General features: G+C 35.5%; 1 pseudogene; it reads left to right on the top strand.

Annotated features, from left to right (window-relative positions):
* The first annotated feature begins 7,268 nt into the window (after positions 1 to 7,268).
* LOC113585948 lies at positions 7,269 to 14,277 on the top strand (annotated as a pseudogene).
* The last annotated feature ends 881 nt before the right edge of the window (positions 14,278 to 15,158 follow it).

The raw sequence follows: 15,158 nt of genomic DNA, 5'->3' as shown, positions 1-15,158 counted from the left end.
GTCCATGGTCAGAGGACACAGTCCAGAGCTGTTTCCTAAAAAGGAAACAGTGGTGCAGTGAGAGCGTTAAAGTGAAAATGAAAGTGTGTTATAGCTTTTGAGATTCAGACTATAAGTGGTAGCCTCCTGTATTCTTTCACTGTCACAGCAAAGAGCAGGTGTGGTGAGTAACTGCTTGTTTAATTCTTATTGAAAAGGCTAGAAATTGTGTATTTTCATAAATATGTGCGCGTTTATGTAAGAGATATGTTTTTCCAAAAATGTGTCAAATATGTGTTATCAAATATGTATCACATAGTGATAGTGAACAAGAAATGATCAGTGATGCATGTAAAATTTAGAAAGAAAGTGAGACATTGCAAGGTGTGAGCTCAAAAGGAAGGGCAGCATACAGGCATGAGCCATTGAAAAAAAAGATTAAATTTGATAAAAATTAAAGAAAACACAAACATACAAATGCTAACGTCCACACACCTAAACATTCAACTGCTACATGAATTTTATATATATATATTTATATATATATATATATATATATATATATATATATATATATATATATATATATATATATATATATTTATTTATTTATTTATTTATTTATATATATATATTTTTTAATTCTATTTAGTTTTTTTATTTTTTTATTTTTTCTGTGAGAGTTGAGTGTGAAAAAAGTGTGACAAAAGAGAATGCCAAATCTGAACTGTGGTTAGATGAGAAGATGAAGATCTGTGAGCGCCATTAAGCATGTGCAATACAGGTGATTTCTCCTCAACAAACATGGCAAATGTTTTTCCTCATATTGCAGCAATCACTCAGCCACAGTACAAGAGGACACTAGCAATGGCCACAGCTAATCAAGAGTTCAGCGGTAAGTTTATGTGGATTTTGTAAATTTGGGTCATTAAAATGTTTTTTGTTTTAAATTTGACATGGAATATACCACCCATGTTTGATTTCCATTTCTGCCCTGTCTGTTCCTGTGTCTCGTTTGGGTCCTGTCCCTATGCCGTGTCATACTCGTTATGTTCCTGTTGGTGTATTGTCCTAGTCCTGCTTTTTGGATTTGGTGGTGTTTTGCACCCCACGGTGTTGCGTGCTTTGAGGTGGGGGTGGGGTTGGTGGGGTGTACAGGAAGTGTTCGCTTCCTGTATTCTTCCACAGTCACAGCAAAGAGCAGGTGTGGTGAGTAACTGCTTGTTTAATTCTTATTGAAAAGGCTAGAAATTGTGTATTTTCATAAATATGTGCATTTTTATGTAAGAGATATGAACCTTCAGAAGATATTATTTCCTCCTCTGCTTTCAGAGCTGAATGTGATGTTGAACAAATGAATGGTGAATGTATTTTTTTCCATTTGTATGAGCAGCAAATGAATGACTACTGAGTCTTTAAGTGTGTATGAGCTTAAAGAGCAGCCTGCTCAAATAAAAATATGAAACTGCCTGTATAAAGATCAAGATCCTACTACCACTGAGCACAGAACTGTCCACAGTACAACTAAACATGTTTCTCTGTGATTTATGCATTTGCAGACAAGTACTGCTGTGCTTGTGCCTCATAGCCAGACAGTTCACATAGCTTCCCTATAGAGCCAGATAGCATTCTTGTAGAACCAAAGAAAAAAATGAAAGAACAGGCTGCTGATCACCAATATAACATACTGACATTTTCAAATAAATCAGAAGGTAGTTCAGTTCTCAGAAGGTGTACTCAGTTTTTCCAAATATGTGTCAAATATGTGTTATCAAATATGCATCACATAGTGATAGTGAACGAGAAATGATCAGTGATGCATGTAAAATTTAGAAAGAAAGTGAGACGATGCAAGGTGTGAGCTCAAAAGGAAGGTTAGGATACAGGCATGAGCCATTGAAAACAAACAAAAATAATAACATTTGATAAAAAGTAAACACAAACATACAAATGCTAACATCCAAACACCTAAACATTCAACAGCTACATAAACGATTGATATAGAAGGCTGGAAAGGCGAGAAATAAATACCCGGATAAATCAGGAATGAGATTATTCACAAGTCAGATAAGTTTGGAGTAACTGGACACTTTTCAAAGTCAGATAAGAAAAAATATATACAGTGTAAATATATATATATATATATATACTGTCACAGTTAGTCCCTCCCAGCTTCTGTGTTCCATGGTTTCCCTGTCTTGTGTGTTTTTGGTTCCATTCTTTAGGTTTGTTTTCTCCACCCCACATTTGGTTTTCCACGCCCGTCATTACTTCCACCTGTTCCTCGTTTCTAGTCTTGTTAAGTTAATGTATTTAAACCCTGTCTTATGCCCTTTGTGTTGGCTGTTCATTATTTGAATGGTTGTATTTATGTTTGGTTGTTTGGATGCATGTATGTTTTTGAAAACTATGCTTTTGAAAGCTACGTTTCTCTAAGTGTTTATTCTAGCCTTTGTGTTTCTTAGTCTGAGTAGCATCTTTGCTATATTCTGCTTCCCCTGTTTGCCTTTGTGTGTTTTGGTTTAGTTTATCATGTATCCTCGAAATCTCACTCTTCCCCGCACATGCGTCTGCCTCCTTACCGCTCACCGTTACACCTTCAACAAAAAAAAAATTGAAGAACTGCCATTTCTATAAGAATACCAGTAGTCAAGTGGTAAAAATTAATTGTGGTATCACTTATTTAAAAAATGACCCTGTTTTCCTGTTGTGCCTCACCATAAACACTTGCATCATCTCAGATCCATTGTGTTTAAATGATAGAGTACGTTACAATTTTCTTTAAGGCGATGTTATAACATTTATTTCAGATGGCAGAGTCATAACAGAGGTAGAGATAGATGGGTTTATAGTGATACCTGAGGACATCACTGAGACTGAGGCTGAGGAGACAGTTGCCCTAGGCACTGGTGAGTGTATGTTCATGAATGCAGAAGGCAAAAACAGCAGGTACAAATGTAAGTACCACAACATTAGAGTAGTATATTACTCTAATTTTTAGCATTAATAATGATGAGAATGTTTATGATTTAGGCTCTATAAAATCAGGGTCCTAAAAGATAAACCTTCCCAATGTCCTCTCATTAGCTTTGGGCTACTGAGGTCATTTCAGCCAGAATGATTTGAGTATTTTGAATGGAGAGTACTCCGTTAACCCAAATGGCACATACCTTCAGAAGATATTATTTCCTCCTCTGCTTTCAGAGCTGAATGTGATGTTGAACAAATGAATGGTGAATGTATTTTTTTCCATTTGTATGAGCAGCAAATGAATGACTACTGAGTCTTTAAGTGTGTATGAGCTTAAAGAACAGCCTGCTCAAATAAAAATATGAAACTGCCTGTATAAAGATCAAGATCCTACTACCACTGAGCACAGAACTGTCCACAGTACAACTAAACATGTTTCTCTGTGATTTATGCATTTGCAGACAAGTACTGCTGTGCTTGTACCTCATAGCCAGACAGTTCACATAGCTTCCCTATAGAGCCAGATAGCATTCTTGTAGAACCAAAGAAAAAAATGAAAGAACAGGCTGCTGATCACCAATATAACATACTGACATTTTCAAATAAATCAGAAGGTAGTTCAGTTCTCAGAATGTGTACTCAGTTTTTCCAAATATGTGTTTTCAAATATGCATCACATAGTGATAGTGAACGAGAAATGATCAGTGATGCATGTAAAATTTAGAAAGAAAGTGAGACGATGCAAGGTGTGAGCTCAAAAGGAAGGTTAGGATACAGGCACGAGCCACTGAAAACAAACAAAAATAATAAAATTTGATAAAAATTAAACACAAACATACAAATGCTAACATCCAAACACCTAAACATTCAACAGCTACATAAACGATTGACACAGAAGGCTGGAAAGGGGAGGAATAAATACCCAGATTAATCAGGAATGAGATTATTCACAAGTCAGATAAGTTTGGAGTAACTGGACACTTTTCAAAGTGACATTGAAAGTAACTGAAATGTGAAAGTTCAGTAAGTGAAGCAAACACCTTTAATAAATAGGTAGTTAAGTACTCAGTTTTTATATTGCCATTCTATATTATAAAATGTATCATCATAGTTATAGTGAAAGTGAAAAGATAATCAGTGATGAATGTAAAATTTTGAATAAAAAGTGAAAGCTTCCTGTATTTATAATATTAACTCCTCAACCTGACCATCACAATCAGAATAAGCCATATATAATTCAGTCAGTTGTCACTAAATGACATTGTGTTCTACATGGTTATCCAATATGGTTGTATGTTTTCTTTGAGATTTTGTTTTTGATCTGGGTAACATCAGTAATGTCACTATCAATGATGGGCCATGATGGGTCTTTAGGACATTAGACACCCTCTCCCAGGTCACCCAGCTGGCAGTTATCAGTTCCCATCTTGTGTTCCAGTAGCATTCACAAACAGATCACTTATTTTGATCCACAGCCATCTAGAGGCCTTTTCTGCTGCTTCTATGCTGGCTCTGATGGCCTTCCTCTTATGTGGGCTTGTGATGCCAAAGAGACCGTAATCCATACCCAGAGATTGTAAGCCTTACACAGACATATATATCAGTTATTTCCATTGGCCTCTTCCATCCTTTCCTCCCCGGACACAGTGAGCTCTAGCATGACCACCTGCTTTGATGTTTCTAGCACACTGTCTGGTCTCATGGTGGGTTCTATAAAGCTCTCTGGAAATCTGAGTTGCTTCCCCAGATTGACTATCGTCTTTGAGTCATCTGCTGTTTCAGAGAGACCTACTGCTGCTTGCCTGGGTCTGGTACTCCTCCCCATATCTGACAAATGACCTTTCCTGCCTTAATAAAAAGCAAAATCTGTAGAAACCATAATTAAACAATGACATTGTCATGCATTCAGAAAAATACTTGGCTTACCTGAGTTACACTGAACACAGCAGGCATGGTACCTTCATATTTAAAAGGAGAACCTCTTTGCAAATATGTCTAGCATTCATTTGTACTAAATACAACTTAAGTAAAAAATTTAAACTCACCTCCAGTTCAAGTAACTCAATTCAAACATATATATATAAAAAAAAAAAAAAAAAAAAAAAAATATATATATATATATATATATATATATATATATATATATATATATATATATATATATATATTAGTTAATTTGCAGTTCCCTGTCATTTTAAACTACTAATCTTTGTCACTGAGAAAAAATAAATAAATAAATAAATAAATATACAGTATGTATATGTATATATATATATATATATATATATATATATATATATATATATATATATATATATATATATATATATATATATATACTGTCACAGTTAGTCCCTCCCAGCTTCTGTGTTCCATGGTTTCCCTGTCTTGTGTGTTTTTGGTTCCATTCTTTAGTTTTGTTTTCTCCACCCCACATTTGGTTTTCCACGCCCATCATTACTTCCACCTGTTCCTCGTTTCTAGTCTTGTTAAGTTAATGTATTTAAACCCTGTCTTATGCGCTTTGTGTTGGCTGTTCATTATTTGAATGGTTGTATTTATGTTTGGTTGTTTGGATGCATGCATGCATGTATGTATGTTTTTGAAAACTATGCTTTTGAAAGTCTATGTTTCTCTAAGTGTTTATTCTAGCCTTTGTGTTTCTTAGTCTGAGTAGCATCTTTGTTATATTTTGCTTCCCCTGTTTGCCTTTGTGTGTTTTGGTTTAGTTTATCATGTATCCTCAAAATCTCACTCTTACCCGCACATGCGTCTGCCTCCTTACCGCTCACCGTTACACCTTCAACAAAAAAAAAACTGAAGAACTGCCATTTCTGTAAGAATACCAGTAGTCAAGTGGTAAAATTAATTGTGGTATCACTTCTTTAAAAAATGACCCTGTTTTCCTGTTGTGCCTCACCATAAACACTTGCATCATCTCAGATCCATTGTGTTTAAATGATAGAGTACGTTACAATTTTCTTTAAGGCGATGTTATAACATTTATTTCAGATGGCAGAGTCATAACAGAGGTAGAGATAGATGGGTTTATAGTGATACCTGAGGACATCACTGAGACTGAGGCTGAGGAGACAGTTGCCCTAGGCACTGGTGAGTGTATGTTCATGAATGCAGAAGGCAAAAACAGCAGGTACAAATGTAAGTACCACAACATTAGAGTAGTATATTGCTCTAATTTTTAGCATTAATAATGATGAGAATGTTTATGATTTAGGCTCTATAAAATCAGGGTCCTAAAAGATAAAACTTACCCAATGTCCTCTCATTAGCTTTGGGCTACTGAGGTCATTTCAGCCAGAATGATTTGAGTATTTTGAAGGGCGAGTACTCCGTTGACCCAAATGGCACATTCTGTTTGTTGTGCACAATATAAAAAAAAAAAACAACACAGAAATTCCAGATGGAAATGAGCTTTGGACAGCTTCAGAGAGCTTAAATATAGATTCAGAGAAAGTTATGAAGCAGAGGTGTAATGAGAAAAAATGGTTTCTACTTATTTTTCTAATTATTCAGATATTGTTTAACAAGCAAAATATTTTATTGTTATTAGAGGCTACAAAACTAGCACATTAATACATAATTCATGGAACCATAGTTGTGAAAGAGAGCAGAGGTTCAGAAGGTCTCAATGAACAATAACCATAACTCATGTGGTTGGAGGAAATTAATGTGTGAGAAGAACATGGAAGTGTCATACAAGAACAAGCAAGTGTGTCATACAACAACATTTGGTAGAAAATATTTTAGATAATTAATCATTATATTTATGTTTATAATAATTAATATTTGCAATTTATTGTTGAAAAAAGAATCTCAAAAGGAAGAAGACAAAAGATCAGAAGAGAAATGCAGCCCTCAAACAATAACAAATAAAGAAGAACAAGATGATGTAGACAAACCTCAATCTAAAATTCAAGACAATAAAAAGAATGACTTGTCTGAAACAAGAGAACAGAAGTTAGGCACAACTGGTAAGTTTTTATTTAGTACAAAAAGACTAAAGACAGAAATGATTAACACTAGGCTCCCTGGTAGATAGTCCTTCTTTTAGATCATCATTTTCATTTAAAAACAATAACAGTGCTTCATGATGATTATAAACAAGTGTAAATAGAGAAACACATGGATAATAAACATGTTTTCAAGGTTGACTATAAACGTTACATTTATAGTAGGAAATTGCAAAACTCAAGAAAAACTCATTTATACTGTGTATTTTCATTTGCACTGCAAGATGCACTATATTTGTTTATTACAGGAAATAAATATACAATGATTCTTAGTGGACAGACCCTAAATGCCCATAAAGATTTCACAGCAAAGCTCCATGAACAAATACCAGCTCTAATGAAGGTTTCAAGAAAGGAGGAATTTGATTTCATTCTGGTTTTCTGCTCTGTGGTTTCACGAACTGGAACTGACATAGAAGCAGCTCTGCACGAACTTAATGGCATATCAGGTAACATTCTGTAATGATTCTGGAGCCTTTATATATAATCATGAATGAAATGAATATTATATTTATTATGTTATCATGTTGTTATTTGACATTCTAATGCTATCACAACTTCTGTCCTTCATTCTTTAATATAGACTCAAAACCTACAGTTTTGGTGGTGCTCCATCACACATTTGACCCAGACTGCACTGTGCCAGACAGCAGCAGATGGGTATCCAGGGAGAACATGATCACAGTGGACTGTCTGTTTCATGTGGATCAGGGACTGCTGCAATGTCAGAGAAATAATGAAGCACTATCCAGAGTTACCAAGCATCTAGAATGTCAGGTAATTTTTTTCTTTCTTTTTTTTAATAGAAGTTTTATGTTTTAGGGAGTGACATCATTAAGCCATAGTTATTTTTAACCCTTTGCAATTGACCCACTCAAATTTTAAAAACATGACTTAAACTGTTCTAGCTCTGCTGTCCAATCATGGGTGACTTGTTAAGAGGCTAAGAAAACTACATTTTGGTATCATTGGTAAATAGGTTTGTGGCATATATTTGTCTCCATATGTAATGATATGTTCGGGGATTTTTCTCATTTACCTCTCTGACATAATTTTATGTCAAAAAGGGAGAAACCTGCTCCAACAACTTTTTTTACAGTTTTGTGTTACCTGACCTCTCTGTAGAGAAACAGTACATTATTCAAATGTTGGCCATAGTTTCTAAAAATATATATTTATTTAAGTATTGCAAAAATAAATGATCACTCACAAAACTCACTCACAAAACTTCAAATAGTTCCTATTTTGTAATCTATTTTGAACAATAATGTGATTTTCTCATTGAGCAAAATTATATGTGGACTTCTTTTCAATTTATTTTTGAGGGTGTTTTTTTCAAATTTAAAATTCAGTCTACATAAACACATTGAGTTTTATTTTAAAGAAATTATTCTATGGGTTAAAATGATGTTATTATAGGCTCTACTTTGCACCATAATCAAACAATTGTTGTTCTTTTAAATATGTCCACTGCCAAAAATAGAAATGCTCAGATAGCAATAGATCTAATTTTAAGAATATTTGAGGATTTATGTCCCAGTCATACCGATTGCATTATGGGGGATCCAATTCATTCCCAATTATGCATTGGCCTTATAACACTGTGCTGCAGATTTTTTTTAATTGTCTTATCTAAGAGCTGTAAAATATCGCGTGTTTTAATTGAACTCGCTTATACTGTGCATGTCAAGTGCAGCAATAGTTACTTAAACAATCACTTCAAGAAGTTGGTTACTTTTAGGAAGGTACTAAAATCTTGCAAAATATGAATTTGGATGAACCTACTTTCACTACACAAGCATAGTCAATACAGCTCCTTATTGCATTAAATTCTATGCAGCAATAACATAAAAATACTGACAGGTTATATATAACTATATACATACACTTTATAACTAAATAAGCACTATATACATAATGATTATGTGTTTTTTAAGCATGACTAATATTTTTGGCATTGTTTCATTTTTTATCTTCTAGATGGAAAAACCAAAGTCATGTAAGTCAGACTCTACAACAACTGGTAGTTTTATCTTTATTTTCAAATTAGAACATTATTGTGCTTTCAGCTGTCAGGAAAACTGAACTGAATTGCCATTCTTAAAGAAAACAGTCACTAATATATTTGCCTCTCAAAAATTGATTGACTTTGGACATCACAGTATGAAAGGTTGTTTCCATTTCTTCTAGCTTATTCAATTTGCCGTGGAATCTGGAGATGGTTATATCCCTCATCAATTAAGTCAACGGCCCAGGTGATCCTCTGGAATGACAAACTAATGGAATACAGTGTAGCTTTGGGAAACTAAAATAGTACAAATGTAATCTTATCATTTGCAAGAATGGGCATGAGCATAGGGATAATTAGATTTCGTAAACTTGATCTTTTTTATCCTTTTGAAGCACTGTGTTTCCATTGGATTTCCACTGTTGGCATTAAAAATGAAAAGCTAACTATTCCTTTGAACACTAACACTAAAACTAAATAGTAAGTATATCCATGGGTGATGAATACCTGTGATTTAACCCTTTTGCAAACAGTACTGTCTTGCAGTTGAAGTCCATATATCACTAGACATACCCCATAAATATTAGACATACCTCAAAGTATACCCATATATGGTTCTTTTCCCCTGTTCCAGTGCGCTGTACAAAGTCTCTATTTATAGTCTTGATTTAAAAACAAATCCCTTTCTTTTAATCTTTTAGGAGGACAACAAACAACATAACCAAAGCAAAGTGGAGAACCGAAACAGGGAAAGAACAGTTCCAACATCAGGTGAGAATGATGGACCCTCCAGTCTATAAGTCAGCTCACTGATGGGTGCGTGAGAAAACTTAAACTGAAAGGGGTAAGGTGTTCTAGCAGTGTCTACTTAGGAGCTGCAGCACTGAATTTACTCCTATAATGTTATTTTCTCCCTACATTTATCATTTTTACATTTCCTGGCTCAGGTGTGCTCTGATACCCATATTGTAGAACATCTTGTTGAAAACGCTCTGTTTTGACAATTCTTCTGTGACAAGATGAGGCATTAAGAAAGGAAAAAAAGTATGAAATCAAAAGTAAATAAAACGCGGGGGGGGGGGGTATGAAGGCTACAAGGCAGGGACATCCATATTGTGCCTAATTATACAGATATAACTAGTGCTATTAGAGCTTTCCTAATTTTAATGAAGCTTGTCTTAACCAATAATTAGATATTAACTAATTGTAATGGTGACGTTTAACGGGTTAAGGAGGATGCGGGGATGAGGCATATTAAACACAACATACGTTTTAATCACAAGCACGACTCAACACACACACACAAACACACTACATGGGTCAAACACCGACAACCTTGACGATACGACACGAGACTTATATACACTCATGACAATTACACACAACAAGGATCAGGTGCACAACACAAGAGGGCATGGCAATACGGACACGCACACACATACACAGACACATTTGAGGGGGGAGGGGCCATACGTGACAGTAATTAATAACTCATTTCTTGATTGATTGTTTAAAATCTTGCATTGCTTTATTCTTAAAATTATTGATTACTCATAGATAATCTTATTATATTAGCATAAATTGTTTGATTAATTTGGTTAATTTTTTGACAGTGTTACTAAACTAGGCAGCACAAAGTGGCATAGAGTTTGAAGGTTTAATAATGTTTAGTAGAACCAGTCGAACCAAAAGACACAAATAGTATAAGCAGTCAGACAAATCCAAAATGAAATGAGTGAAACAGGGACCGGCACTCTACTGAGGAGAATCAAGAAATGGAACAAATATAACAGATACAGGTCTAAACAGAGCTAAATGGATACTAGAGAGAATCTAGGCTCAGAAAAACAAAAACAACCAAAGGAAACCAAAAATATCATAACACTAGCACAGAATCAGTAACTCATATACTAGAGAAGAACTAGTACAGCCTCCCTTCAGGAGACTCCCTGCATGTGTAAGAGAGGTTGTGCTTGGTTTCATGATGAGGAACAGGTGTAAGGAATGTAGGGCCTCTGGTTAATAGGCCAGTAAAGCAGAGCACTGAAAGGAGATGAGTGGGGAGGCAGGGTGCGTGGCCTATTTGAAAAACGAATAATTAAAACTGTCGGATGTACAATGCGACACAACATACTATATGTGCAGTAAAAATAGGATTTTAAAGAAAAAGCAAGTGGAGAATCCACTAACATTTCAGTTTGGTAGGCAAAGTCATGGCTGGGAGCTGGTGTGACAAATCAGCTGTCTGATATCTGTAGCTTCTGAAGATTGTGTTCCACATTCTGACTGGTTATGTTGTATTACGATGGCCCTTGAAAAAGTTCAAGTGGTCACCAAATTAATAGGCTTCTACCACTTGGGGTCTTGATTGTGCACAATCCATTCATTACTTTGAGATATGTTCTTAGTCTGTTCTCAGTCTTGTTGTCAGCTTGTGTGCATCATGTGTTGTAGTGATTGAATATCCAATACATACCATTCAACAGATATCACTGGCACTTGCTCAACCTTCACAGATGTACATATTCAGGAAATTTTTGAACCATATTTATATGCTTTCAAAGAAATTTTGCATACAATGGCAGAATAAAGCTACATTCCTCTTTCTGACAAAAGATCATTGTTGTCCAATGTCTATGATCAATTTGTACTTTTGTACCAAAAGCTCATTTCCATTTCCATAAAGAGTAGTTTATAATGGATCTTCTTTTGTATTATTTCAATCTACGGCACTCACCTTTTACCTGGAATTAACCAACATGCATATTTATGCTTTTTCCTCTTACACAATTGTTATTAATTAATTAACATCTTTTGATTTACAATTATATTTAATAGTATTAATTGCACTTGTGTCTAGTTGGTCAGTAGTCTCTATGAATTTGTTTTAAACACAAATTTTTATTACGAGCATAGTTAACGTGTTTTAGTTAATAGCTTGAATTTTCCAGACATACCTGTGAATTGTGTTTGAGTAACTGGATTTGTACTTATAGGTTTGAAAAAAGATAATAAAAAAGGCATCTAAGCAGCAAAAAATAATAATTTTATTTATAATTATTTCAGAATTGAAATGGAAATCTTTTTTTCAACTTCTTTGTAACATCATAATGACTTTAATGGACATATGGACAGCAGGGAAGAATCAGCCAAAAGAAGCTGAGACTGTATTGGAGCAAACAGACAAACAAGCACCATATAAAGGAGAAGAATTAGAAGAGGATGAAATGCAACAAGAAGAGAGAGTGAACATCAACAAGATCATTGTGGAGATGAGAGAGATGGAGGAAAGAATGGTGAGAGAAAGAGAGCAGATGAGACAAAGAAAAGAGCAGGAAATGAGAGACACAATGACTGCTGTGGTGGAAGCTTTGAGGAGCTCAGCGGAACAAATGGGGAAACTGATAGAGAGGATAAACCAGCATAAACAAAAACATGAATGTGTGAAAAGGTTATCAGAGGAGAGAAATGATGAAAAGAAGAGAGAGCTGGAGAGAGAACTGGAGAGAGAAGATCAGCAGATGAAGGAGGAAGAACAGGAGCTGAAAAGGATGCAGGAGAAGTGGAGACAGATGGTGAAGAACCACAGACTGGAGATGGAGAACAGAGAGAAGAGTGCAGAAGAGGCAGACACACGCTGGATTAGTTCCAAATTTAAATTAATTACTCGGGCTTTTATAAAAAATGCCATAGAATTTTATAGTGATATCAATAAAAAAAACAAAGAATTAGAGAAATTGAAACAAAACCTAGCAGAGATGGAGAAAGACAAAGAAAATCAACTGGAGGAGAGAAATACTTTACATAAGAAAAACAAACAACTTAAACAAAAAGACACTGAATTAGAAGGACATGTAAAGACAATAGAGAACCGAAATAAAATAATAAATGAGAAGGATGAACTGGTCAAGGAGAAAGAGAGAATACCAGAGCACACAGTGGAGGAGGTGGAAACCAGCAAAAAGCAACTGGAGACACTGGAAAAGGAACTGCAGAACAAGAAGAGCCAAATACAGGAGATGATCATCCTACTAGAACATCAGAAATCTGTACTGGCAGAAAAGAACAAACAACTTGAAGAGAAAGACAAACAGGTTGAGGAGAAAGACAGACTTCTAGAGGAGATAAGCAATCAGCTGCAAGAGAGGACAGATCCAGACTCATCAGTCCCAGTCAGGAGAAGACACAATACAGAGATGCACCAATTTACTCCAAACAGTGAGTCATTTTATTTTTAAAAATGAAGGCTTAAAAGTTTACAGTTGTTACACATGCTAAGCTGTAGTTCATACAAAAGCAAGTGAATATAATTAATATGAAGCAACTGAAGCAACTAATATACTCTATTATGCAACCTAACCTAGTGGATATATAGACCAAATACAATGTATTATTTCAAATTAGTTAGGCTATGATTATCATATATTAATTTGATAACTTTGCTTGTTTATTAAGTGATTCTGCTGTATTGCAGTGTATGGTGATACTCCAGACTTGGCAGCACCACTCAGAATAGGAAAAAGTATGGAGGGACTTCCTCCAATGAGAAAATGATTAATGTTGCATGTAGTACATTTATTGTATCCATAAATGTATCTCAGAATAATGTAATAATGTAATAATGTAATAATGTGCAAAATTATTGTAAAATCTGCTAAATGATTCATACTTGTTCATATCCAGTGGGTGGAGTATCCTCTAGTTGAGACTCTCCAGTGCCGGTTCCAGTACCAGAACTCAGGCTGGTGCTGCTGGGGAGGACTGGGTCTGGGAGGAGTGCAGCAGGAAACACCATCCTGGGCAGAGAGGAGAGGAGCCAGGCTGGTCCATCTACAGTGACCCAGCAGAGTGAGAGCAGACAGGGGGAGGTGGCTGGGAGGAAGGTGACTGTGGTGGACACTCCTGACTGGTTCTGTCTGGAGGAGGTTAAATGGGACAGTGAGATTCTGGGCTGCCTGTCTAGGCAAAGACCACTTGCCTTCCTCCTGGTTGTACCACTGAATCAGCTTGCTGAAGAGGATAAAGAGATGCTGAAAAAAATAGGGGAATCTTTTGGAGGACAACTTTGGAATAACACCATGATCCTTTTCACTGTTACTGATGAGCAACAAAACAAGGACAATGAGGTATTTTTTTAATTCAGGAGAACAGGAGTTCCAGACACTTGTGGAGAAATGTGGGAACAGGTTTCACTGTCTCAACATTAAGGAGAGTAGGGATGGATCTCAGGTATTAGATCTGCTGGAGAAGATAGAGAAGATGTTAGGAAACAGGACTAAGTTAGATTAATAAGATGATAGAGATATATGATGTCTGTAAGGTTTAATTTCAAAAGCAAAAATAAATAAAGAATAATTATGCAGCATAGAAATGAATAGTTACACAGACTAAAACATTTATATAAATCATAAACAAGATAAAAATTCATTTGAAGATCAGTTGAGTTATTATATTCTGCTTACTGTGTGATTCTGCAGTTTCCAGTCAGAGTGATAGTGGACTTTGATCTGCGATTGTCAAGTAAAACACTCTAGGGACATGAATAGTCTGAAGATTGAAGCTACATATTAAATGCATCATATGAAATACTGAAACTCTGATCAAATTACAATTATTTGAGAATGTTTCTTCCCAAAGATCTTAGAAATGTAATTTGCCGTTTTGTATTTATAGCTAACACATATATTTGCTTAATGGTATTGTCACAGAACGCTCGCCTCCCACGAGGCACGTGGTTTGGCCAGCCACGTGCAGTAGGAGGGTCATCTCCATAGCCACACCTGCACACACCTGTAGTGTTAGTCTTTGTGTATTTAAACTCTTGTCGTTGTGTGCAGTGTTGTCGGTTATTGTTGGCGTAATGTGCGAACGTTAAATGTTTTTCTTGCCGTTGTTAAATGTAATCGTATTTGTTCAGTGGTAACCGTGTTGTGTTCATTGTTTGTAACACATGTGAGTGCCATCATCTTTGTTTCAATTAAATGTTCTTCCATGTCGAAGAGAGCCTGCGTCCTGCCCCTCGCTCTGCGGCACTCGGGCCACCACACGTTACAAGTATATTGTACCTACAGTGGTGCTTGAAAGTTTGTGAACCCTTTCGCAAATTTCTAAAGTTTCTGCATAAATTTTACCTAAAACTTTATCAGATTGTCACACAAATCCTAAAAGTA

The sequence above is a fragment of the Electrophorus electricus genome, chromosome 6 (assembly GCF_013358815.1).
Source record: "Electrophorus electricus isolate fEleEle1 chromosome 6, fEleEle1.pri, whole genome shotgun sequence".
Lineage (NCBI taxonomy): Eukaryota > Metazoa > Chordata > Actinopteri > Gymnotiformes > Gymnotidae > Electrophorus > Electrophorus electricus.
The sequence above is the reverse complement of the archived record's forward strand: the minus strand, read 5'-3'. Positions and strand labels throughout refer to the sequence as shown.